This window comes from Sinocyclocheilus grahami, unplaced genomic scaffold (assembly GCF_001515645.1).
Source record: "Sinocyclocheilus grahami isolate Dianchi unplaced genomic scaffold, SAMN03320097.WGS_v1.1 scaffold198.1, whole genome shotgun sequence".
In the NCBI taxonomy this organism is placed as follows: Eukaryota; Metazoa; Chordata; class Actinopteri; order Cypriniformes; family Cyprinidae; genus Sinocyclocheilus; species Sinocyclocheilus grahami.
In genome coordinates this window covers 348,564-376,283 of record NW_015505377.1, presented here as the reverse complement: position 1 = coordinate 376,283, position 27,720 = coordinate 348,564, and the positions used below count along the sequence as shown (strand labels likewise).

Genomic DNA, 27,720 nt, shown 5'->3' with positions numbered 1-27,720 from the left:
GGAGGAGGGAGGCGGGGCAACTGCCATGCTTCGCTCGTTTGCAAGCCATGATGTCTCTCCAGGAAAAAAAAAATATTGCACTCGCCTCGCACGGTAGTAGCTCATTTTCTCAGGGGCGGGCCAAATTCTCTGGGTGGGCAAAGCAGAGAAAGGGGAGGTAACCTTTCCCCGTATGACGACATAAAGGGAAGATTCCAGATTGGGCCGTCTGAGCTTTCATTTTCTCAAAGGCGAAGCAGGATACCCAGGGCTCAGTTTACACCTATCACCATTTCTAGCCCCTGGGGGACCGTAGGCAGGCTAGGGGAACTCAAATTAATGTTAAAAAACCTCATAAAGTGACATTTTCATGCCATGGGACCTTTACATTTTTTTATTTAATATGTATATTTTATTTATCATTTCTTTGGAGTGGAGTGTTATTTTTTAAATATAATTTATAAAAAATTATATTATTATTAATATTTATTAAAGTATTAAATAAAAATATTATTTTAATACATGGAGTTACTTATTTTTTTAATTAATTTATTTTTTATCTATCTATCTATCTGTCTACCTATCTATCTATCTATCATCTATCTGTCTATCTATCTATCTGTCCGTCCGTCCATCCGTCTATCTATCTATCTATCTATCTGTCTGTCCATCTATCTATCTACCTGTCTGTGTGTCTGTCTGTCTGTCTACCTGTCTGTCTGTCTGTCCATCCGTCCATCCATCTATCTGTCACAGTCTTCAGCGGGTGTGCCCAGGAGGGCCACCAGATGACTGTTTTCTGGGAGCACATGGCTTGTGTTGTGTGTGTCTGTTGCCATGTGCTCTCTCCTGTCTATTGTCTTGCCCCTCCCATCTTGTTACCTCGTTATAGTTTAAGTTGCTCCACCTGTGTCTCCCTCGTTAGCCTCCTCGTTTGGTTCCTATTTATTCTCCTTGTGTCTGTCATCCTGTGCTGATCCGTGTCTGCATGTGGTGCAGCTTTAGGCCTGCCTGTCTGTTTTTCCCCCTCGGGGTGGTTTGCGTTTGTTTTTGTTTCATTTTCATTATTAAAATAAATAACCATGTCTCCTGCAATTGAGTCCTCGCTTCATCTCCCCGCACGCACCGTGACAGAACGGATCAGCCAACATGGGGACTCAGCGGAGAATGGGCTCACACCGCCTACCGGTCTCTACTCTCTCCAGCCCCCTCTACCAGCGCATGCTCCAGCTGGAGACCCTGAGCTCCCTCCGCCAACGAGGGACCGAGCTGAGGGAGTTTGCCATGGAGTTCAGGAATGCGGCAGAGGGGCTGGGCTATAATGACTCGGCGCTGAATTTCTTATTAAATTATGCCCTGGATGAGCCCATTAGCCCCTGGAGCATGCTAGGATGCAGTCATCTATCTTTTGAGGGGTTTGTGGAGTTCCTGGCACGTTCTTCAGCTAAGGGGGCTGCAGCGCCTCCCGTGATGGCTGAGGGGTTGCGGCGCCTCCAGAGGCAGCAGACGAAGCTGCAGTGCCACCCTCTTGGAAACGGAGGAGGAGGAGGAAGGCGGCTTCTTCCGTCCTTCAAGGCCGGGAGGCCTCCCTAGAGCCTGGTGCCCTGCCGCCCAAGCTCAAGCTTCACGCCCTGCCGGCTCCGCCCAAGCTCGAGCTTCACGCCCTGCCGGCGCCGCCAAAGCTCCAGCTTCACGCCCTGCCTGCTCCGCCCAAGCTCCAGCTTCACGCCCTGCCGGCTCCGCCCAAGCTCCAGCTTCACGCCCTGCCGGCTCCGCCCAAGCTCCAGCTTCACGCCCTGCCGGCTCCGCCCAAGCTTGAGCTTCACGGCCTGCTTATATATATAAGCAGGACAATTATCTTTAAAGGTGACATATCATGAAAATCTGACTTTTCCAGGGTGTAAGTGCTATAATCAGGTCCCCGATGCATCTACCAACCAAGGAAACGTGAAAAATATTAACCCAGTCACTTTGTTTCGCTAAGCCTTTTTCTGCAAGCGTCTGAGAAAACAAGCACGTCTGATTTCACTCACTTGGTGACGTGACAAAGGGATCTCATTATAATATTACCGCCCCTTAATCTGTAAGTTTCCACCCACGGCGCCGTCATTTGATTTCGCAAGCGACAACGGTGTACTAGTTCTAATGCCATGATGAAAGTCTGAGCGAAGCATGCTAACTGTTCTGTGTTTGGCTGCACAGACGAGCACAGAACACTGTTTAGAGTCTCAGCCTCAGAGGAGACACGAGAGCAGTGCATTTATTGCGGAGTATTTTGAGCTGAAACTTCACAGACACATTCTGGGGACACCAGAGACTTATATTACATATTGTAAAAAGGGGCATAATATGTCTCCTTTAAAGTACATTGGAAAGTAAATACTATGATAGTATAAAACGGCAGTATATACAGGGTTTCCACATCTTTTAACTAATTAATTTAAATTACATTTTCAGTTTGTGATTACTGGATAGAAAGACAAATCAAAATGATGGAAAATTATATTGACGGAATGTATAACTAACTAACTAAATAACAAACTAACCAATAACCCTAAAGTTTATTTATGTGTTTTGTTATGTGCTTTTTGTCTTTATTAGTTTTAATATTTATAGTTGGCTTTAATTTACTAATAACTTTATTATTAATATAATAATAATACTTGTAATACAAATGTATAATCAAATAATATTTTTTTATTATTTTAGTTTTATTAGGTTTAGCATTTCTCTACCAAGAGAACCTTTATTTATTTATAAGTAAATTTAAGTTTAAGAGTTTTTAAGTTTAAGCTTTTCATCTAATATTTAGTTTTTATTTATCTTTAAAATGTGTAACACTGTGTATTAACATATTAAATAAAACATTTTAATACATGGAGTTATTTATTACTTTTTATTTTACTATAATTGTATTATAATTTTATTGTAATTATTTATCCACCTAAACTTTATATCTGGGATTTCGTAAACTTTACTATTTACTAAAAAATTTTTAATGGACAATACATTCATATACAGATGATGAAACATTTTCCAGCTGAAATATATACAATATTACATATATATTGACTACAGAAAATGTATGACTTCATATAAGTCACAATTTTAAAATTGCACATTTTGCATGATTGTGAAACCCTGACATGCACATTACCGTACTGCGATGTGATGATATGTTCGTGCTGTTGTGGTTTATATTATGATAATGACCATCTGACTGTACATTCACATCAGCACACACACAGCACTGTCTCTGTGGGTTATTGTTACGCTCAAACCCTGTGAGGTGAGTAATGCCTGTGATTTCTGTGTGACCGTATGCAGGCCATCACATCTCTCCCTCCGCGCCTCGGAGCTGCGCTGGAGGTGTTTCCATGGAAACATGAGCGCGCTGCAATTCCTGCGCTATGATATGATTTGTAGCACACTTACCAGCTTCATAAATTTATGAGAGCAGCCGCACCGAGAGCCACAGAGAAAGAGGTGTAAAGTGTCGAAGGTGTTTAATTTAACGCAGGACTCTCGCTGTATCCGTCCACATTTACTCTTATTTTTTGGCGTATTTATCCCATTCTGATTCCTAAAGGCTCCCAATGACAACTAGAGATGTTTAGATCTTCATATCCCAAGGTAAAGAGTAGGGATGTAACGATTAACTGCCAGCCGGTTGAAAATCTATTTAAATATGTGACGATTCAAATCGGTTGAGATGCTAAACAAATCGCGATTCAGTTAGGGGTAGGCGTTTATATAAATGTATGTCTGAGGGGAACTTACTTTCTTTCGATTGTATTTTTTCTTTTCCTCTTGCCTCTGTATAAAGCATATTGCTGTTCATAAGCGCAGCAGCTGCTTTGTTTACAGCGGTAACCAAGGAAACACTGTATCATTGCTGTTCATAAGCGCAGCAGCTGCTTTGTTTACAGCGGTAACCAAGGAAACACTGTATCATTGCTGTTCATAAGTGCAGCAGCTGCTTTGTTTACAGCGGTAACCAAGGAAACACTGTATCATTGCTGTTCATAAGTGCAGCAGCTGCTTTGTTTACAGCGGTAACCAAGGAAACACTGTATCATTGCTGTTCATAAGTGCAGCAGCTGCTTTGTTTACAGCGGTAACCAAGGAAACACTGTATCATTGCTGTTCATAAGTGCAGCAGCTGCTTTGTTTACAGCGGTAACCAAGGAAACACTGTATCATTGCTGTTCATAAGTGCAGCAGCTGCTTTGTTTACAGCGGTAACCAAGGAAACACTGTATCATTGCTGTTCATAAGCGCAGCAGCTGCTTTGTTTACAGCGGTAACCAAGGAAACACTGTATCATTGCTGTTCATAAGTGCAGCAGCTGCTTTGTTTACAGCGGTAACCAAGGAAACGCTTTAACAAAACTGAAGTCAAACCATTCTATTTTTTATTCAAATTTCGAAATGATACAATCTAATTTAGATTAAAAACTGCTCGTGTTGCATGCAGTGTTGGGGGTAACGCATTACAAGTAACGCAAGTTACTTTTTTTTCCCCAATTTATTGATTGACAGCTCTGCTGTCCCCATGCTGAGAGAAATCAGAAGATGTTACTGTAGTTTTAAAATAAATATGAATATGCATTAATTCATCTCACTCACAAAAAACAACAACACAGATTCAGTATTCCTCAAAATGAATACAAATAATGCAACTCAGAATATGACACAAACCTGCAATAATTAAATGTTAAACAACACAAATGTTCTTTATATATTTAATCCCATTCTATTAACCAATGTCTTTGCTTCTGACCGTCGATGATCCAGTGTAACCGTACTAATAAGCAGAAATTACTCTAGACAAACATTTGTGTGTCTTTGTTTATTGCTGAAGTGTGTTGAAATGTCTTCTTCTGCGTTCTACTGTACAGATGTACATTTACTTTCACTTCAGCCTGAGGCTTATTCATTTCACCTTTGGTGTGAAAAGGCTTTTATATTTGCCAAAAATATAACTTTTTTTTTATTTTAAAAACAAACAAGCGAGCCCTGTCCAGATTTTAAAAGTAGCGCAAAAGTAACGTAACGCATTACTTTCCATAAAAAGTAACTAAGTAACGTAATTAGTTACTTTTTCATGGAGTAACGCAATATTGTAATGCATTACTTTTAAAAGTAACTTTCCCGAACACTGGTTGCATGTACGCAGCATCTTTGTTTGGATCGTGATTAAAATGCAGTGGGTGCCTCTAATTTTAAATGGAAAGAGCACAGACAAGCCTTAGTTTGTTGGGGCTTGTTTTAAAATAAAAAAAAAAATAACTTTTGTTATTTACATTTACATTTAGTCATTTAGCAAATGCTTTTAAACAAAGTGACTAACAAATGAGGAGAATAGAAGCAATCAAAACCAACAAAAGAGCAATCATTTACAAGTGCTATATTAGTATTATTATAGCGTTATATTTCAATTTCACAAATAAACGTACAGTATTTTGTCCAAGCAATAATAAAAGGACACATTTAATTTATAATTTGTCTTAAATCTCATTTTGTAAAAAAAAAAAATTGTGAATCGAATCGAATCGTGAGTTGAGGGAATCGTTACATCCCTAGTAAAAAGATGTTGAGGGTTTTATTTGCACCAACATGTGGCTGCTTAAAGGGTTAGTTCACCCAAAGATGAAAATTCTGTCATTAATTACTGACCCTCGTGTCGTTCCAAACCCGTAAGACCTTCGTTCATCTTCAGAACACAAACTAAGATATTTCTGATGAAATCCGAGAGCTCTCTGACCCTCCATAGACAGCAACACAACTGAAATGTTTCCAGGTCCACAAACGTAGTAAGGACATCGGTATAATAGTCCATGTGACATCACGGGTTCAACCACAATTTTGCAAAGCTACAAGAATACTTTTTGTGCACGAAGAAAATAAAAATAATTACTTTATTAAACAATTGTGGAGAGTATTACGACCTATGCGCTTGCTTCCGCTTCATGTAAACAGAGCTTTCGGATTTCATTAAAAATACCTCAATTTGTGTTCCGAAGATGAACGAAGGTCGGGTTTGGAACGACGTGAGGGTGAGTAATTAATGACACAATTTTCATTTTTAGGTGAAATATCCCTTTAAAACTAGAGCTGTAACACGTTTAACATGTTAATTTGGAAAGAGTAATGTGTTAAAATGATTAAGGCATTTAAGGCACTGCCCTGTCAATGATTCGTTACTGAATGAATCCACGGTTTTGACCGAATCAAGTAAATCAATGACTTAAAGACTCGTTTCTAAACATAGTCACTGGCTGAAGTGAACTGCTGTTTTTGTCATTCCTCTGAAGAAGATTTCATTTATTTGTTTTGGCAATGCACCTATACAGAAAATTTTGGTCCGATTTTTTTATGTTTATTCAATCTTATTTTGAAAGTGACTTTTCTTTTTGTTTTAAAGATGCTTTCTTTGGATTATTTGAATACTCAAAAGAGAATATAGGGAAATATTACATTGTTAATTTGTGTTTGTTGTTGGCTAAATTTCACATTCACATTGAACAAACTGAGTGAGCCAATGATTCAGTGACTCATTCATAATAACAGTCACTTGCTTTGTTTCTGAATGAATCAGTTCTTTAAACGAACAAATCAAGTGAGCTAATGATTCAGTGACTCATTCATAAATACACTCACTTGCTTCATTTCTGATTAAATCAAGTGTTTGAATGAATTGAGTGAGCAATTGATTCAGTGACTCATTCATAAATAGAGTCACTTGCTTCATTTCTGAATAAATCAAGTGTTTGAATGAATCGAGTGAGCAAATGATTCAGTGACTCATTCATAAAGACAGTGACTCGCTGCCTCCTAATGGCATTTTTTTGGTTACATATTTAGAGAATCATTTCATATTTCAACATATTTCATCATATTTAATGTTTTTTTTTTTTAAACATTAATACCCATTTTATTATCTTTATTTAAGGCTTAGTTTCTAAATGAATCAGCCGTTTGAATGAATCGAGTGAGCCAATGATTCAGTGACTCATTCATAAAGACAGTCACTGGCTTAGTTTCTAAATGAATCAGCCGTTTGAATGAATCGAGTGAGCCAATGATTCAGTGACTCATTCATAAAGACAGTCACTGGCTTAGTTTCTAAATGAATCAGCCGTTTGAATGAATCGAGTGAGCCAATGATTCAGTGACTCATTCATAAAGACAGTAACTGGCTTAGTTTCTAAATGAATCAGCCGTTTGAATGAATCGAGTGAGCCAATGATTCAGTGACTCATTCATAAAGACAGTCACTGGCTTAGTTTCTAAATGAATCAGCCATTTGAATGAATCGAGTGAGCCAATGATTCAGTGACTCATTCATAAAGATGTTTACATTTGAGTAAAAAGTTTTTTGGGGTCAAAAAGGCAAAGTGCAAACCATGCTAATCATCACAAAAGCATCAACTGTCTGCATTTATACATCTATAATTTTTTACTGAGTGAAAAGTGTTTCAAAATGTTTTTTTCAGTGCACATTAAAAGCCCATGGTCGTGACCTTTAATTCTTTTTCTATATCATGATGGACAGATTGATGTTACGAGCAGAAGAATAAATGCATTTATGAGTGAAGACGGATTATATTTGTGTAAAAATGGAAATACAGTCAGAGCGCTTCGGACGCACACTGAGCAGATTTATCCTGAAATATATACAGTATATATATATTTACATTAAGAAATACATAGAGTTGATTAGATTTTGAGTTGGCTCTGGACAGGGTTATTATAGTTAATTAAAACAAACAAACAAAAAATAAACATTAACTGAAATAATATATAATATATAAAAGTACCTTTTACCATTAACTTGCTGTGTTAAAAACTGAAAACTGCATTGAAACTGAAATAAAAAATTAATAAAAACTATGTTCTGGATTTTTTTTTCTCATTTTGTCTCTCATAGTTGAGGTATACCTATGATGAAAATTACAGGCCTCTCTCATCTTTTTAAGTGGGAGAACTTGCACAATTGGTGGCTGACTAAATACTTTTTTGCCCCACTGTATATTAAAAAAAAGACAGAAATACAACAAAATTTCTCAAACTTAAAAATTTAAATAAAAAAATATTTTAAAACTAATTAAAAGTGCAATAGTATCTCAATGATACTAAAATGACACTGACAATCCTTTTCAACTTTCATTTTAATGTGCTAAAGGCATAATATTTTTATATTAGTAATGCCTCCCTAAAATTAAATAAAATAAAATTACACTTTGATTTAAAAAAAGCTTATTTTTAGTACCATCAAGAACTGTAATCAATTTTAGTACTATTTTGGTTTGAATCATCTTAAAGGCATTACAAAAAAAAACTACAGTGATGTAAAAAAAAATATTATTTAATAATAATTATTATAAAAATAAAAATAAGTGTAAATACATAAGATTCATTTAGGCTTAATTTTCTCTGAGCAAAATATTTCTTCTTATTTTATATAATATTTCTTATTTTTTTAATTGGTTCTGATGTGACGTGTTTTGAGATTTTATAAGCGAAGAGTATGTTGCGTTACTCACTTTCATCCGAAGCCTGTGGACCTTCCAGTGTACGGATGTAGTCATCCTGATGAGAAACACCAGAGAGAAATCATTATATAATCACATGCGTGACGTAAAATAAAACACTCAAAGAGATATTTTATCCTGATCTAGACCAAATAGTTCAAATGTTGCTTTGTTATACACAATATTTACTCAAAATTCTGTTAAAATTGTAAACCAGAGGATTATAGATGTTTGATTAGTGTTATTGGTTTGAACATATACTGCTGTTGAATGGCAGTAAACCAGATTGTTAATGAGTCGGGCCCCTGAGGGCCTCCGGAGAAACACAGACATCACACAGAAACAAACCTCCACTTCCTTCAGCAGCGCGAGGCCGGCGGAAAGCAGGAATGAAGAGAGAGAGAGAAAATTAAATGTTAACTTAGAAACACATGAAAGAGGACAGCTCCGCACTTTGCTTTAATTGTCATCTATTAATATGATCTGGGTGAATATGAGCCGAGGGATTTAAGGACTGCCAGAGCCATTTATAGTGTTTAGCTTTTTGGCCATAAATGAAATTGAAAAGATAATATACGTTCTCAGTCCCGCTGTAGATGCTCAGGGTTTTTCTCATTCTTTAAAAAACAGAGAACGTGTCTTCAGACACAAAGAGACTGACAGCAGCTCAGCTTCTCATTATAATGTTGTCGAGCTCCTGGAGCGAATCCGACTGGGAAGCTCAGCTGAAATTTAGTTCCAATGAAATTTGCATGCTTCACGCTTCACATGCATACTAAACCACATCCACATTCTGCCAACACAATCAATCTGTGATTCTGTAGCGCTTAGGAGCCGCACTGTTCAATTAGATGCAGACAAAGCCCTGGAGAATGAACATAACGCAAAACAAACCAAAAACAGACAGATTGACACTAGTGCTCGATCAATATGTGGTTTGCAATGGCCGCTGCCAATACTGATGTCCAGAGATCACAAAACGTCCAAACATCTGCTGAGTAATCGACCAGGTTGAGTTGCTGCTGGTAGATGCTAAAACTACATCATTATGTGAGTAAAAAGCTACTTTTTGTTTCATTAACAGCCATTCAAAAATGCATAAGTTTATTCTGGCCAAAATAATTTTTTGCAAGCAACATATTATATTTTATAATATTATAGTAGATATGGAATAGACATTCATATATACAGTATATATATATATATATATATATATATATACACACAGACACACACAGTAATATATATATATATATACACACACACATAATGTATATACTGTGTATATATATATATATATACACACACACACACACACACACACAATCATACAATCAAATATGAAAATTGTCATTATTTACTCATTATTATATGTTATTTGGATTACACAGTTTTAACATAAATAAACTAATAAGCTTAAAGTGATGCATGATCAATGAAAAGACATTTGTCATTGATTTTATTTAAATAATGTTATTTTCAAAATGCAATGTATTTTACTTGTTTAGAATCAGCACAAATCTGTTCAATAAATATATATTTTTATAAATATGTTTTAAAAAATGAACATGCTTAAAATATGTCTAGCTGTTAACAAACGATATTCAATTAAAATAAAATTATATTGAAACAAACTGGATTGATTTGATGATAAACATATAAACCTGATTAGTGTGAATTTTAACCACATTCAGTTTATTAGTGCTATTACAGAAATCTATTACAATATGCATGAAAAATATGCATGTTTATTATTGTGTTTGGGTTAAAACTGTGTAATCCAAATAGATGGAAGCATAATATTCAATGCAACTACATACATCTAAATATTTGTTGTTTTTCAGAGTCCCAAGCAGAGGGTTTGAAACTTAAAAAACGGAATGATCTGTTTAAATGGGTGGGATTTCCTCGTTGATGATCACTTTTGTTGTGGTTTCATTCCCAGAGAAAATCATATTTTCATCGCAGCTTTTGCGTGATTAGCTCTGCGCTCTGCTCCGACATTAAGTGAGTCTAACACAGACAGCATCCTAAATCAATTACAACCTCAGAAGTCAATAATTAATTTGTGAAACACTAATAAGAATTATATATATCAGTATTTAATAAACTACTTTGTAAGAACTTCCTCCACTTTTATAGAGCATTTTGCAATGCACTACAATTTACATCAGTGTTATTTTAGTATTACCGAGACGCTATTATAGCTTGTATTCATATTTTGAATCACTTTTTATTTTCCATTTTCATTTCAATTTTAGTTATTTTTTGTGTGTCATTGTCATTTTCAGTAGTTTTTTGTCTATATAGCTTTTATAATTTTTTATTTCAATTTTAGTTATTTTAGTACATCCAGTTCAACTAAATTAAAATGAGATACTGCCCTGGCAAAATATTTTTTTTCAGTTAAGATTTATCATTTATTTTGAGTAATGAAAATGTTTTCATTTTAGATTAGAATTTTATTTTTTAATTTGTTAATTTTAGGTTTAATTTTTTATTAGTATTTTATTTTAGGTTTTAATTTCAGTTTTAGTTAACCATAATAACCCTGTTTTACATTTATGCATTTGGCAGATGCTTTTATCCAAAATTAATTTTATTGCATGCATTCCCTGGGAATTGAACCCACGGCCTTGGTGTTGCAAGCACCATGATCTACTGCTTGAGCTACAGGAATGCAATGAGTTTGGCCAAATTCTAAAGCAACATCACAGGCATGCTTGTGCATAGTAATGCACTTTAACAAAAAGTTGAAAATAATCTTTTGGAACAGCCTCAGTGTCCTGACATGCTTTAAAATGCTGTCTATATAGGGTGGCACACTGTGTTTTAGAACAGAGTATAAGTGTGCATTGCATCCCTTTCTCAAACACTGTCACAACTGCCACTGCAGAGTTTTTCACTCACTTTCCCCATCTCTATTTTCTTTCTCTATGCGCTCTCGCCCATTTACTGACAGACACGGCCAGAGAAATAAAAGACCTGCCGCCGCATCCTGTCAGAAATGCATTAAGGCTCTTCCCAAACTGCGGTTTCATATCAGTCCAGCCATACGAGCACCATGAAACTGGACATTTTCTTCAGTCGAGCGCGTGCTTGACTCCTCCCGGGCAGAATCCATACAACCTCCAGCCTGCAGCTCTTATCATGTGGCCAGAATAAATCGACATCACAGTCTGAAGCTGCCAGCTGCACATTTAGATTCACTCCACAGGAACAAGAGACTAGAAAACCAACTACAGTCACTGTGCAGAAGATCCTGCTGATGTACTGCAGATCATCATCACCATTCACATACAGTCTGAACCAGGAATAATCAGTTAGCAAGAGCAACTATGACATTTCACTACATTCACAGGATGGATTTTTCCCTGGCTCCCACTTACTGTATAATGTTTGTCAGGGTTTCAAGCCCCAAAAACACGAATCTTCACATTTTACACAAAATAGGATTAAAATGCAAAAATGCAAAGATCAAAACTACACGCCACTCACAGAACTAAACATAATCATGTAATCAGGCAATCATACGACATACAAATCTATATACAAAGTTGTTCTGCCACGTTAACCCAAAAATCTAAACAGAAAAAAATAAATGTAAAAAAATTGATATTAGTGCTGTCAATCGATTTAAAAAAAAAAATTTAATCGCATTCTTCTTAAATTAATCGCGATTAATCCCACCTAGAAAATCATTTATATTGCATTAACTTTTAAATACACTTTCATATCGCAATAGCTTCGCATTCAATCTTCAAATTAATGTACAAACATAAAGACAGTATATTAATGGCATCTCGCTATACCATATCACTGATACCTATACTACTGATGTCTCTATGAAATTGTAATATTTAACCATTGACTTTAGCCATTCAACGTTACAGTATAACTGAGAGCTATTAATTGGAACATTTATTAGACTTTAAAAAATAACAACTTCTAATTAATGTTACACTGTCAGATATGCAAAAGAAATGTATCGTATCTCTTGCTCTGGTTACTGTGTGTAGACGGCTGTGTATGATAAAGTTTACCCTCTTCAACTTAATGCTGTTGAACTGAATTTACGGAGAAAACCATTTGCTAAAATGACCACAACATTAACTGCAACGCTAAAATACAAGCGTGTGGTAATGTTATTCAGACGCACATGAAAGTTGCATGTGTTACTATAACAAACACTGTGTGTTTTCTTTCAGAATCATCATTGGCGTTTAGAAAGACAAAAATAGGTTACATAAAAGTTTTTTTACCTACAGTAAAAATGAAGATAAGGTGTGAATAATTACATTTTAGACACATTGTCAGTAATTTCGCCAAGAAAAATAAGGAGAACTGTTGTGCGTCTCTGATCAACACACAGAATCCAAGTTTTTAAACGAATCGACTGAATCAATGATTCAGTGAGCCATACATAAAGGCAATCACTTGCTTCGTTTCTGAATGAATCAGCCGTTTGAACGAATCGATTGAATGAATGACTGAATCATTCACTTATTAAGACAGGGATTTGTCTCCACCTACTGGTGCTTTTAGTTTTATATTTAGAGTATGCGTGGAAAAGCAGTATGTCCAGCTATAGACAGGCTCTAAAAGCCGCCAGGGCCGAGCATATCCACAAACTCATAGAAAATAACCAAAACAATCCTAGGTTTTTATTTAGCACAGTGGCTAGATTAACAAATAACCAGACACCACCCGATCTAAATATTCCCTCACAGTTTAATAGTAATGGAGAGCGAAGGTGCGAGCAGCAAAAATGACGCGAATATTGAGGAAACGATGGATGGTTTTCAAGCTAAAGCAAAGTAAGAGACCACTTCTTAAACCAGAGAAGGTGAACATTTTGGTATTCTTGTGGGGAAAAACATGCAAGCGCCGTCACCGACAGCAAGTTTAGTTTTACTTTTCTTTTTGTTTTCATTTTGAAAAGCTTATCTTTGCTGTTTACCTCACATTATGCTATGGAGGCTCTCTTTTATTATTATATAAAACAGCATGTGGCGTATGCCATGCCTCGTCTTATTTTTTTTTGTTAATAAACATTTTGTAAGCTAGTTTGTCATTGTATCTTACGGTTTTATTGTTGTTGTGCTTTTTAATTAAGAATAACAATGAATCCATCTTTTGTTTCAGTCTTAAAAAGTGAAAGGTGTGTAGATGTAGCTATGTAAGCAAAACAGACAATTATCTTTTCTTGTAAAACGTGACAACAAGATCACAAATGTAATATTCAATGCATTTAGAAGACACTTTTATCCAAAGCGACTTACAAATGAGGACAATGGACGCAATCAAAATGAACAAGAGAGCAATGATTGCAAGTGCTAAGACAAGTCTCAGTTAGCGTAACGCAGTACATGTAGCAAGGTTGTTGTTTTTATTATATAATAAGTAAAAAGAAAACAGATAGAATAGAAAAAAGAATAGAGCAAGTAGTCTTAGAAGCTTTTTTTTTGCCCACCAACAAACATGCTCATTAAATTTAAGAACTTTTTCCGTCATAATGCACCACTAATTTAACACTTCGACCAATGCAAATGCTAAAGATGCCATATACCATGTTTTCCGGGATATTTTACACGGTTTTTCTCTCGGAGTTCAATATATGTGACACTGGACCACAAAACCAGTCTGAAGTGTCAATTTTTCAAAATTGAGATTTATGCATCATCTTTCATAATAAATCATCTTTCCATTGATGTATGGTTTGTTATGATAAGACAATATTTGGCCGAGATACAACTATTTGAAAATCTGGAATCTGAGGGTGCAAAAAAATCTAAATATTGAGAAAATCATCTTTAAAGTTGTCCAAATGAAGTTCTTAGCAATGCATATTACTAATCAAAAATTAAGTTTTTATATATTTACGGTAGGAAACTTACAAAATATCTTCATGGAACATGATCTTTACTGAATATCCAAATGATTTTTGGCATAAAAGAAAAATGTATAATTTTGGCCCATACAATGTATTTTTGGCTATAAGACTTAAGACTGGTTTTGTGCTCCAGGGTCACATATCACAAAGGAGCGACCAGTGGGAAGAATGCGTCTGGAGCCCTGCACTGGCTCTGCTTGTCCAACACTTTCCCTTCAATGACTGTAGAACAAACATCAAACTATATCATTTAAATGAGAACAAAGACTTGCTCTAAAACATTTTTATTTCAAAGGCACTGAAGCAGCCTCATCCTGAGGGTAACGTGTCTTTACCTCTAACACATAAAACACAAAGACTTCCTGAACCCGCTGCGTCAGAGAAGACCTGCATTTAAAAGACTTCGAGGAGAACGGTAGAAGCGCTCTGTTATTAGGTTTGATATTCTGAAGCCACGCGCTCACATCAGGCGTGATTTACGATTCTTCAAAAGACACAATACCTGGAGATCCGTCTGTGTCTCACGACTACAGTCTGAGATCATATCACCGCCTTAAATTATTCCCAGCTATCTGAAAGCCGATCTGCCGCCCGAGACGGGTTTCAAATGAAGACTTTCAGATCTGAACGCTACACAAAATGCTTCACCGCATGAGACCGCGGTTACACACTGCTCACAAAAACCCACAAGAAAGGCTTTCACTGTCAAAAGAACAGCGGCTCGCTCCGGTGAAAAGACTGTGAAATAATCCACCACATGTTGACATCCTATCAGATCTGACAAAAAAAAACTCCTTTACTCGGAGATGTGAATGTCTTGCTACAAGTCTGTTTAAAGTAAGTTAAACTACTGACATGTTTATATCCCTCTACCTGAATAACAACACTGTTTTAACGGCAAGAATACTGAGGTTTGCAACCAACTTGCTGAAAATATATTCATCTTCAGGCCTTCTAAAATCAGGATGAGTTTGTTTCTTCATCAGGTTTGTAGAAATGTAGCATTGCATCAGTGTCTCAGCAATGGATGCTCTGCAGTGAATGGGTGCCGTCAGAATGAGAGTCCAAACAGCTGATAAAAACATCACAATAATCCATCAGTTAACATCTGGAGAAGACAAAAGCTGAGACAAATCCAGCATTAAGATGTTTTTAACTAAAATACGAGTCCATAATTCATAATAACGTTTCCTCCAGTGAAAAAGTGCATCTGCTGTTGTCTCTCACATAAAAATCCACATATTTGTTTAGAGCTGTTTAAACGCTGCTTGATCTGTGCAGATTTCTCTCCTGATTCACACCAGAACACTTTATTTTAGTTAAAAACAATGCTGGATTTGATTCAGCTTTTGTCTTCTCCAGATGTTAACTGATGGACTGGAGTGCTGTGGATTATTGTGATGCTTTTATCAGCTGTTTGGACTCTCATTCTGACGGCACCCATTCACTGCAGAGCATCCATTGCTGAGACACTGATGCAGTGCTACATTTCTACAAACCTGATGAAGAAACAAACTCATCCTAATCTTAGAAGGTCTGAAGATGAATATATTTTCAGCTAATTGTCATTTTTGGGTGAACTATTCCTTAAAGCTTGTTCAACAGGACCACATACTAACAATGCATTGCCAAACATAGCTATATATCCAGTATGTTTTTGCACTTGCATTATATTTCTGGTTCTGTAACAGAGCCAATATGCCAGATATCTGCATAACTATTACCGTCTGTCTCTGGAAATATTAACAAGTTGACACACACACAAATCTGGCTGCTGAAAAGCAAAGCTATTTCTTGCATATGCATGAATCTGAGAGTGTGTGTGACATTATGCTAATGTGTGTTGACAAACTGAATCATAGTGTGTGCGCGCGCATTTACTATCCATTGCTTACTAAATGGTGCAACAAGCACAATGACATAAACAGACCTCCTGCTATACAATCCTGAAGCGTAATGACAATGACGTTTGTAAATTTTCTCTCGAAAAACTCACTGGAAACTGCGTATGTACACTGTAAAAAAAATATTTTCTTAAGTTAAATAAAACAAAGACATTATGGCTGCACGATAAATTGCAATCGATATTAGGCAAAAGCTGCGATATTCGTGCATGCATCTTGTCAGTGAAGCACGGTTCTGTGATCAGTAGTAAATCTCCATCCGAAGGCCAGAGAAACTCCAAATACGCCCCGCAGAAGAAATCCAGTAAATCCCTATAGCGGTAGCTGAATAAACAGAAGATTTAACTTTAATTTATCAGATTTAATTTATCCGAGTTCTTCTAATTATAATTTCCCTTATAATAAATTATATAATAATGCAATGCCTTTATCACTGCTTAGAATAGAAATATGTTGCGTGCCTTATTCTGTGTGAGAAGCCACATCATCTCACAGAAGGATTTATTTCAAACACTCGACTGACGTTATGAAGTGAGTATGGAGTAAAAACATGTTATTAAATGTGGTATTTTCACATGCTTTCAGATGGAGCAGCATTTACTACACAGAGCCGTAGTTCACTGAGAAGCTACGCAAACAACTTTATCGCAGCGCGATTTTATAATATCGATGATATCATCTGCGATTTTTTTGCGTAGCTTGTCAGTGAACTACGGCTCGGTGTAGTAAATGCTGCTCCATCTGAAAGCACGTGATGGAGATTTACTACTAATCACAGAACCGGCTTTACTGACGAGATGCGCATCACTATCACATGCGATTTATCGTGCAGCCCTAAAAGACATTTTACAAGAAAATATAATAACACTTTACAATAAGGTCTCATTTTATACATTAGTTATTGCATTAGCTAACACAAACTAATAATGAACAATATATATTTTATAGCATTTATTAACCTGTGTTAATGCTAAAAATGGTTATGTTAGTAAATAGTGCATTAAGGTTAAGAGACAACTTGTGATTTTAAAAATGTATTAATAAATGCTGAAATTATCATTCAGATTAATAAAAGCTGTAAATGTTTTAATTGTTAGTCATGTTAACTAATGAAGCTAAATAATGTTAACAAATGATTAACAAACAAACATTTAATTCAATGCGTCACTTGCCGTTTCTTTTCATTTTAATTAAAAAATATTAATAATTCATTTAATTGCAATAAGTTGTGAAATTTACTAAATTTCTGAGTGAAAGTTGTTTTACGCCTTTTTTTAAGGTGTATGTAAAACTGGACTGAAAACAATATTACGGACTTTGTTTAAAAAAAGTAGCAAAACTGGAAAAAAAATTAATTAAGTTGTTAAAGTCGGCATGAAGTTAAAACTTATCCCATTCATTTTCTAAACTCATGTTTCTGAACTTACTATGAATGATTCATCAATGCATCATTTAAAAAAAACATGCATTGATATGAAATAACATGCATAATCTTTAATCAAAATGTCAATCTATTTCACCTCTGAAAGAACTTTCTTTTCTGACGTCGTAAATTCATCTTACTTGCCAAGCGCCTGTCGTTTAGACACGTTTTTCATCATCCAACCAAACCCTGACAGATGCCTTAGTGTTACATTGTTTATTTGACTGAATACTTTGTTACAGCCTAAAATAATTAAATAACAGGCATAAAATTTGCCAAAATCTTGCTTTAATGTGCATTATCTATACTGTCTTTTGAAACCAGGATGTGTCCCTTTTAAAATGTCCTTTAACCTGCGTCAGTGCAGCAAACGTGTGGGCAGTGGAGGGCAGACGCATTGGCCACATCGCCCTGAGCGAGAGCAATTACCCACAATCCCCTGCTGTCTGACTGCAAGCATATGCAGAAGGACAAACACGGCTTGCGGCTCAACTCCTCAATGTCCCCTTCGGTATGTGTGCCGGTTTTATACAGCGTTTCTGAGAGCTGCAGACGGGTGAAAGGCTCCTGATGATGAAATTTTAAAGGCCAGGTGCTGAGAGCAGATGCATCATTAAGAATTAAGCACCACAATGGCAGCCATGAAGCAAGAGTTTATGCATTTACATCCACATTAACTTCCTGAACAAACCGGCATGCTGTCTAATGAGAACACGAGTTCGCCTCTGAATAAATAAAATACAGTCTGTTTGACAGCAAAATATGAATCACATTCTGTCACCACATGTCTACTTTTGGGACCAGGATAACCAGGGTTAAATCTTACAGAGAGCCAATCAACAGGTCCTACAGCATCAGAGCAGTTATTAGCAGTAAACAGAAGAACACAACATGTGCTGATCTTCTGAGCAGTTTGTAAAACATATTCATAAACGGCACGATTAGGACACGCCAGCAGATTATGAGGACACAAAGAGAAATGTGATCCCAAAATAAGGTCATCTCATCATAACTGATTCAGCAAACACAAACGCTGAGCTACTGTTTGAGATAAAGACCATCCGGCAGACGCTCTTCAACTTCATCAGCTGTAAGACTGACCTGGGAAACTAAAGTTATTTAATGTTGTACATAACTTACAACATTAAAGCAGCTAGCTGCAGAGCAGATTTGAGTTTCAGTAGTTGTAGTGCTTTCTAGTTTTTGCACGTTAGACTAGTTGTTCAACCAAACACACATTTAAATCAACGTTTCTCAGTAAGTACAGTAAGACCTAATACAGTAAGTGTTTGACGAATAAACATCTTGATTAACTTCATTTTGGCTCCTTAAAAATTAGACTTCAATGTGTTTAGCAGTTGAACATTAAATACAATTCAATAATTGAACAAACCAAACCGAAAAGAAGATTAATCACGCAAATGGTGACTTTAAAACATAATTTTACAATAAAACATAAACAAGTCCCTGTCATACTCAATCTCCTGCATGCCTTCTGTCTCTGGTTGATAGTTTAGAGTGTTTTATCCAGTTAAAGGTCTTTTAGTGTAGTTGTACAAGCGTCCAGCTTCAGCTGGAGCTTCTCGTGTCAGATCTGGACTGGTTTTGATCAAGTAAAGGTCAGAATAACGTCAGTAATATCTCCAGATGAACACTTACTGGACTGAAGCAGCTCAGCTTTACTTGATTCTCCTTCAATCATGTTTTAGAGTCTCAAATCTGATCCTCAGGATCTTTTGAGGAGCGTTTGTTTCCAGAAGCTTTACTTTCACTGTTCCTCAGCGGAGGAATGATCTTCACAAGCCTCCAGAACATCTCACATCTGAGGAGGAGCCTTTATTTCTTCAGCTCTCAATCACTGCATTATATGTTTGGATCATTTCAATCTCATATTATTGGAGATATAGAGCGACAACGACTGATATTTATATAATTTTATGTCAGTATCATGCTGTACTGTTATAAAGAACTCATTGATTTACCTTTTCAAGCATCAGAATTTCATCATATAAATATCAGCATCTGCACAAAATTGCATATTTTACAAACGTACAGCTAGTTAATGCATGCATTTGGACCTTATTATAAAGTGATGCCATTAAAAAAAAAATAATAGCAACACTTGAGATATCCCTATGGCTGCAAAACAACTAAAAGATAAGACAATGCCATCCACGGTCTCTGACAGCTACAAGATTTCTGTTCGTTTGTTGATAATGTGCCCTGAATGTAAAATAAACCCCGTTACCAGTAAAGCTTTGAGGAGGACACTTACACACAGCAGAGCTCAAGCCACACCCACTTCCTGAGCCGCTTACCATATATGGGCAACATGCTAACCCAGGGTAATTTTTAAGAATAGATTCTGAAACATGCTACAAAACATCACTGATATTTCACCGTGGGTGAGGCCAGTCTAGTTTTTACTGGTTGTGTCACCACATGTCTACTTTTGGGACCAGGATAACCAGGGTTAAATCTTACAGAGAGCCAATCAACAGGTCCTACAGCATCAGAGCAGTTATTAGCAGTAAACAGAAGAACACAACATGTGCTGATCTTCTGAGCAGTTTGTAAAACATATTCATAAACGGCACGATTAGGACACGCCAGCAGATTATGAGGACACAAAGAGAAATGTGATCCCAAAATAAGGTCATCTCATCATAACTGATTCAGCAAACACAAAAAGACAATCAGGATTTAAGTAATTACTCACTTCAGCAGTCGAGATTCTCATTAACACACACAAAACCCCAGAGCACAGACTTCAACACCTTCTGTGAGGTCTGACGCAGAGACACAGAAACATGTTTTTCTGCTTGCACTGACCTTCTTTTCTCTTTCATAAACCACAACAATTAAATCAGCTCTCTCTCTATTCATAAGTTGGAATCTGAATTGGCCACAACACACTGACGGCATTTACAGACCTTGAAAAACTTTCAAACAAGCCTTTGCCAAGTCAACTTTCAAAGATTATCTTGTCTAACTTTTCTATTGCATGAATTACATTCCAATTCAAACTCAATTTTGCAATTTTCCTGTTTGTTGCATTTACATTCATATTTATTCATTTAGCAGATGCTTTTCTACAAAGAGGCTAACGGATGAGCAATACTAACCCGAAAGATTCATCCAGGTTTCTGCAGGTTGATAAACGAAAATGTAAGACTTTCTAAGACCTCTGCAAGAGGTCTTAAAGAAAAATTGAAAGAACACATTATACGTCAATATATGGTCTCTAAATGTCTTCAATCAGTGGCACTATGGAATGGAGATTAAGGGTTATGTTGTAGAGTTTTATGGGGAAGATCTGTTCAGGCTAATTTGTATTTTGCACTGTAAATTTTATCGTAAAAACTTGATCAACCGAGTGTTTAAAAAACATTTACTTCAGAAGCAAAGTGACATAAAATAAGCCTTGTTTTATGAGAAATTGATCAAAATGAAATGAGTGCATGATTAAAACAACAACAAATATTTGCCAATAGGCTCAGAAAAATCTAATAGATTTAAAGAAAAGTTTTCATTCCACATTGACAGATATTTGTTCTTGTTTTATCATAAACTCACTTACTTTTGAACAATCTCTCATAAAACAAGACTTATTTTATGTCATTCAAGTAAATGTGTCATGATATATATTTATATTGATAAGACAAAAATACAGAGGAAGATGTTCTTTTTTTTTTTTTCAGTGCATGCAACATTTAAAGCCATGATTTTATGAATTTAAGACTTTCTGATTCAAGACCTTTTTAGGCCTTGGAAGGGCGAATTAAAGACCAGCAGAAAGCCTGTCACTGTTTATCTTCATCCAATCAATTGCTTCTAAATTAAATAATTCTCAAACTACATTTTTTCCTGTTTCACTCAGAAATAAGGCACATTACAGAAGCAAAATAGGTTGCAAATGTGGTTTGTTCTGTCTGGATCAGAAGAGCAGATTAACTGTAAACTCAATCAACTAGTTCCCTCAATTTACCGCAATATTGTCATTCTAAAGCTCATTTACAAACAAAATAGTCTAAATCAGCTCTCTAGTATTTATTTTACACCACGAATCAACAAAATACGCTTCATCTAATTTACTAACAGCAGTTGCAACTAATCATTCTCAGCATATTCCCCATATTTTTCTGCGAAACAACCATCTGTGCAAGACATTATCAGTCAAGAAATCTGTCTGAAACATGACTGCAAGATAACACGACTCTTCTTGGCATAATTGATCGTGATGAGACGCTGCTTTCCTAACGACTGTCTCAGGAGCAGTGCTGTTATTAATAACAATGATGCCGCGCTGCAGAGCTATTAATCAATCACTGCTTCAGTGCGCAGATATTACTCCGTCCGCGCCGTAACGTTTGAGTCACGCTTCCCTTCAGCAGCTGCAGCTAATTGTGCTGGAATCTGTTCTGAAGTTTGAGATTTGCATCACATTGAGCAAAAACAGGAGATAACGTAACAGGAGCAAATCAAACTGGCTTTGGCTTGTAGAGTAAATAAAACAATTACTCACAAAAACCTGCAATATTACATGGTGAATAACATCTGACTGTCACTCATGTAAGAGACATGTGTTGTTCAAATCAACTAAATCTACTTGAAATTAAAATAAAAAGAAGCTTATCTAGAATGCCTGAAGTTTTTATTCTTCAGACATCCATGTGGTGACCTTTAAAATAAAAATATATTAATAACAATGTTAAACAAACAAAAAATTTAACAAAACTACATAACATTAAAAAACAACATATCAAAATATAAAGGAACAAAACATAAAACAACAACATAAAACAGCGTAACAAAATGGCATAACATTAAACAACATTAAATATAACAAAACAATGTAATATAAAACAATGTAACAAAACAGCATAACAAAACAAAAGAACAGCATAAAAGAACAAATATAATGTAACATGAAACAGCACTGCAAAACAAAACGTTACATAAAACAGCGCAATGTAACAAAACAACGTATCACAAAACATCTTCACATAACAAAACAACAATGTAAGATATAACATGTTTTGTGACAGATCTTTTACATCTGCAGAGTGTTCCACGGGGAAAAAAAACAGCTCAATCACTTAACTGTGAGATAAATGCATGAATAAAGAACATGCAAAATACAGTTGTATGGCTGGTAAGAAATACTTAATTCTCCCACTAATGGCAGTGTGGCAAAACTTCATTTTGAACCCTGAAAGTAACATTTCATAAAGTAAAACACAACATGCCCATGTGTTCAATAACTCATCCTGAGCTGTGACTAGTCTTTTGGAAGTGCATATTGTAGTGCAGCCTGTACTAACAAATACAATGAGACAAGAAGCACCGGAGTGAAGCACATGATTACTACTGTAAAGAAGAGTAGCATGAGGCTAATAGACTGCGTTTACAGTGTTAGGAGTGTGAATAAACATGTCACACAGAAGCATTAATCACACACACACACCTCTAGACTGGCATATGGCAAGTGTGACGACTGTATCACAATGCATCAGCTCATAATTTACATTATAACACTCCAGTTTTCACCTCTGACCAGCGTTAAAGTTGTTGAGAAAGACTTATTCACAAATCATTCATCATGCGCCAACATTGTGTTGTCACTCCAAAGTGACGGATAGTATTTTAGGAAGCAAAACAAATGAGCCGTCTTGTATCTTTGTCACTTTAACTTTGTGTTTTGGTATTTGATCACAAGTTAGTTCAAAGGTAAATATGCTCGATGAAGATCATAAACATGCAAACGAGTGGTTAACCCAAAAATGAACATTTGCTGAAATTGTGCTCACCCTCAGGCCATCAGAGATTAGTTTCAGCTTTTGTCTTCTCCAGATGTTAACTGATGGACTGGAGTGCTGTGGATTATTGTGATGTGTTTATCAGCTGTTTGGACTCTCATTCTGACGGCACCCATTCACTGCAGAGCATCCATTGCTGAGACACTGATGCAGTGCTACATTTCTCCAAATCTGATGAAGAAACAAACTCATCCTCATCTTGAATGGCCTGAGGGTGAGTACAATTTCAGGTTTGTTTCATATACTGGCTCTATAAGATTTAAATGGTGTTTAGCAACTATACTAAAGAAACAAACAGAATGATGAGTCAGAAATTAGTTCGATTTTTGACAAGCATGGACCCAAACAAGACAATAAAACCCATAGTGTGCTGTGTCGATGCCAGAGCCATAACGTAGTCCTTCAGTTAACCAATCGCATCGCTACTAAATACGGCTGTAAAAAAAAAAATTTATTTCGAATATTCGTCGAATTTAAAATAAAAATCCACATTCGAATGCAAAAACGTTGCATTCGAATTTTAGGTGTGCGTCAGACAGCCTTATCAGCGGCGCACGAGACACGATGACGACGTAAATGTCGTTGCATTATAATGTTTTTTAGCCTATCCAGTTGAAGCCACAACGCTGGGTTCAATGTGGAGATCTTGTTTACGTCAAAACTAAAATCAAGCCGTTCACACAGTTGTTCTCACACAGCCGTATGATTAGCCGTCGTACCTACAATGACTGTGCACTGTGTAACCACTGCGTGACGTATACGCGCGAGAGATCACTTCCGGTGCTTGCGTAAACTACGGCAGAGCGCTACACACCTCACGCACCGGATGCCGTGCGCACGCTCAGAGACAGTTGGACACAGTGGTGTATTAGAGGTAAAAGATGATATAAATACTGTTGGGTTTCTGGCACAAACCGATCGTTCCGTGTCTTAGGACATCAATGTGTCGTCACGAGCCGCAGGGTTTAATTTGGATTTGTCTGTGCATGTTTTTTTTACTCTCATAGATTTTGTTACCATTGCCATGCATTACACGACTGACAGACTGCAACGGCTGCAGTTAAAAATCATCAAATGTGTTCTACTGAAGAAACAAAGTCACCTACATCTCGGATGCCCCGGGGGTAAGCAGATAAACAACACATTTTCATTTTTGGGTGAACTATCCCTTTAAATTCGAATATAATTAGAATTTTAGTAATATTCAAGTACAAAATTCCAATTTAGTTTTTCAGCCATTCTGACAGCCCTACTACTAACCTGATGAGGTTAACTGAGGCCAACTACGCAGCCTAAACCAAAACTCTTGCTCTAAACACACACACACACACTATCTCTGTCACCTGAGTCAGTCCTGCGCTGACGGACGGTTCCCAAGCGGTCTTTCTCTCAAATAAATAAACACAAAACGCACAATGTCTGTCTCTGTAGCACTAACTCATCCAGACAGCAGAGCCTCGGGGAGCAGACGAGACTTCAGCTGTCATTTCTCACCAGCTCTCTTCCTAAACAGCGTGATGGAGATGAGCAGGCAATGTTTCCTCGCTGCTCTGGGCGAAAAAATCATTTTCAGAATAACAGCTCATAAATTCAGTATGTTTATTAACATGCATTATCTGTATCTATTTCCTGCCATTTTTCACATACTGAATTGAGGTTATCATCTTGAATGATGTTGAGGTGATCTTCATACAGTGTTATTGTCATTTTCAGAGTAATTATACATTTTTATTAATTAGTTTTAAATATTTTAGTACTTCAGCTGAAACGAAAATTAAAAATGAGCTGAAATAAGTTTTTGTGTATTTTTTTTTTCACGTAACAAACTTTTTTTAATGGTTTTAGTTTTAGTTAACGATAACAACCCTGAATGTAATTCTATTGGTTAACGTTAGAGATGCACTGACATTTAAATTCTGGTCGCAAATGACTACTGGATAATTATTTGCATGTTATAGACAATAACGAGTTCATATTAAAAATGTTTACCTTTTAATAAACATTAAAAACTAAAATTAATAGTTTTATGCTACATCAGCATTTAGGCAGACTTTAGTATGGTATACCAGTTTAGTACACTAAAAGTACAAATAGAGGGAATTTTTATTAAGCACATAAATATGTAAATGTATTTGCAGAATACTTAGCACAAAATAATGCAAAGTTCTCGATACTGAACCTCACGGACCACATCTTTGATGCTTTATCTGAGATTAAAGTAATTTATTTGTTAACATTACATGTGGATAATATTTTAATATTAATAATATTTAATATTATACTTGAATTTTTTAAATATCACTCTCCTCTCACCATTATTAGACAAACATTAGACAACTAAACAGAGGTTCTAGTAAAAATTGCTGCAGTCTATTTATAAAATATATTCAATATTCAACGAAATGTTAAAAAAAATAAGTTGAACAAATGATTCAATGACTCGCTCATAACACCTCACTTGTTTCATTCCGTTTTTTGAATGAATCTCTTTTTAAGTCACTTGTGTTACAATCGTTATTAGAAGCGTCGTCACTTTATTCTATTTTGATCGCTACATTTGATTGCTGACAGTATTTATATCGTGTATTCCAGTACTTCGGTGATCATTTTAAGGGTTGTAACAGAAATAATAACGATACAAAAGACTTTGTGAACATAGATAAACTCTATGTAAATTCTATATAAATTATTTTTCGACATAGATAAATTCCAAATAAATAAAAATAAAATAGTCCCCAAAAATTAATTATGATAAACTGATTTATTGTTTTCAGTTTGGCATTGTTCTGGCTGGCAGCCTAAAATACATAATAAATGAGCCTGGTCTCATGAAAGTGCGTATAAATAGTACGCCAAATAAAAACGAAAACTCGTGGTATTGATACGCAAAAATTTACTTTGGCGTGCATATGATACGCATGTGTTTCGCGTGCATATGATACGAAATTCGTTGGCGTGCATATGATACGCATCTACCCCACAACCCTAAACCTACCCATCGCGTATCAATACCAGGAGTTTTCATATTTGGCGTACTATTTATACGCACTTTCATGAGATCGGGTTGAATAAATACGCACGTTTTGGCATTTGTTCCACACACACACACACACACACACACACACACACACACACACAACATTTCCGGTTGTAGTTTTAAACCGATAACTCACGTCTCTGAAGCGGTTCCAGTGTTTGACGGTGCGGCTGTAGCGGTGGACCGCTGAGAGCCACTGCTGCTCGTCTTCCAGGAAACTCCCGCCACCGATCTCTCGCGCTTCTCTCGCGCTCAGCGTCACGAGCAGCAGCTGAAGAACGGATAAACCTCGCATCATGAGCCGCTTCTCACGAATAAACACCGGAGAACCGAGGCGACGGTCTGATGTCTGCTCAGGAGACGCGCAACGACCGGACTGAAGAGAGAGAGAGAGAGAGAGAGAGTGTGTGTGTGTGTGTGAGAGAGAGCGAGAGAGAGAGAGAGTGTGTGTGTGTGTGTGAGAGAGAGCGAGAGAGAGAGAGAGTGTGTGTGTGTGTGTGAGAGAGAGCGAGAGAGAGAGAGAGTGTGTGTGTGTGTGTGAGAGAGAGCGAGAGAGAGAGAGAGTGTGTGTGTGTGTGTGAGAGAGAGCGAGAGAGAGAGAGAGTGTGTGTGTGTGTGTGAGAGAGAGCGAGAGAGAGAGAGAGTGTGTGTGTGTGTGTGAGAGAGAGCGAGAGAGAGAGAGAGTGTGTGTGTGTGTGTGAGAGAGAGCGAGAGAGAGAGAGAGTGTGTGTGTGTGTGTGAGAGAGAGCGAGAGAGAGAGAGAGTGTGTGTGTGTGTGTGAGAGAGAGCGAGAGAGAGAGAGAGTGTGTGTGTGTGTGTGAGAGAGAGCGAGAGAGAGAGAGAGTGTGTGTGTGTGTGTGAGAGAGAGCGAGAGAGAGAGAGAGTGTGTGTGTGTGTGTGAGAGAGAGCGAGAGAGAGAGAGAGTGTGTGTGTGTGTGTGAGAGAGAGCGAGAGAGAGAGAGAGTGTGTGTGTGTGTGTGAGAGAGAGCGAGAGAGAGAGAGAGTGTGTGTGTGTGTGTGAGAGAGAGCGAGAGAGAGAGAGAGTGTGTGTGTGTGTGTGAGAGAGAGCGAGAGAGAGAGAGAGTGTGTGTGTGTGTGTGAGAGAGAGCGAGAGAGAGAGAGAGTGTGT

At 36.7% G+C, this 27,720-nt stretch overlaps 1 long non-coding RNA gene across 1 annotated transcript; it reads right to left on the bottom strand.

Moving 5' to 3' along the window:
• Positions 1-8,525: 8,525 nt before the first annotated feature.
• LOC107595165 (uncharacterized) lies at positions 8,526-26,970 on the bottom strand. Its single transcript, XR_001610242.1, has 3 exons — positions 26,728-26,970; positions 8,864-8,872; positions 8,526-8,573 (listed from the first exon to the last, which is right to left on the bottom strand). It is a non-coding gene; the product is annotated as an uncharacterized lncRNA (long non-coding RNA).
• Positions 26,971-27,720: the final 750 nt, after the last annotated feature.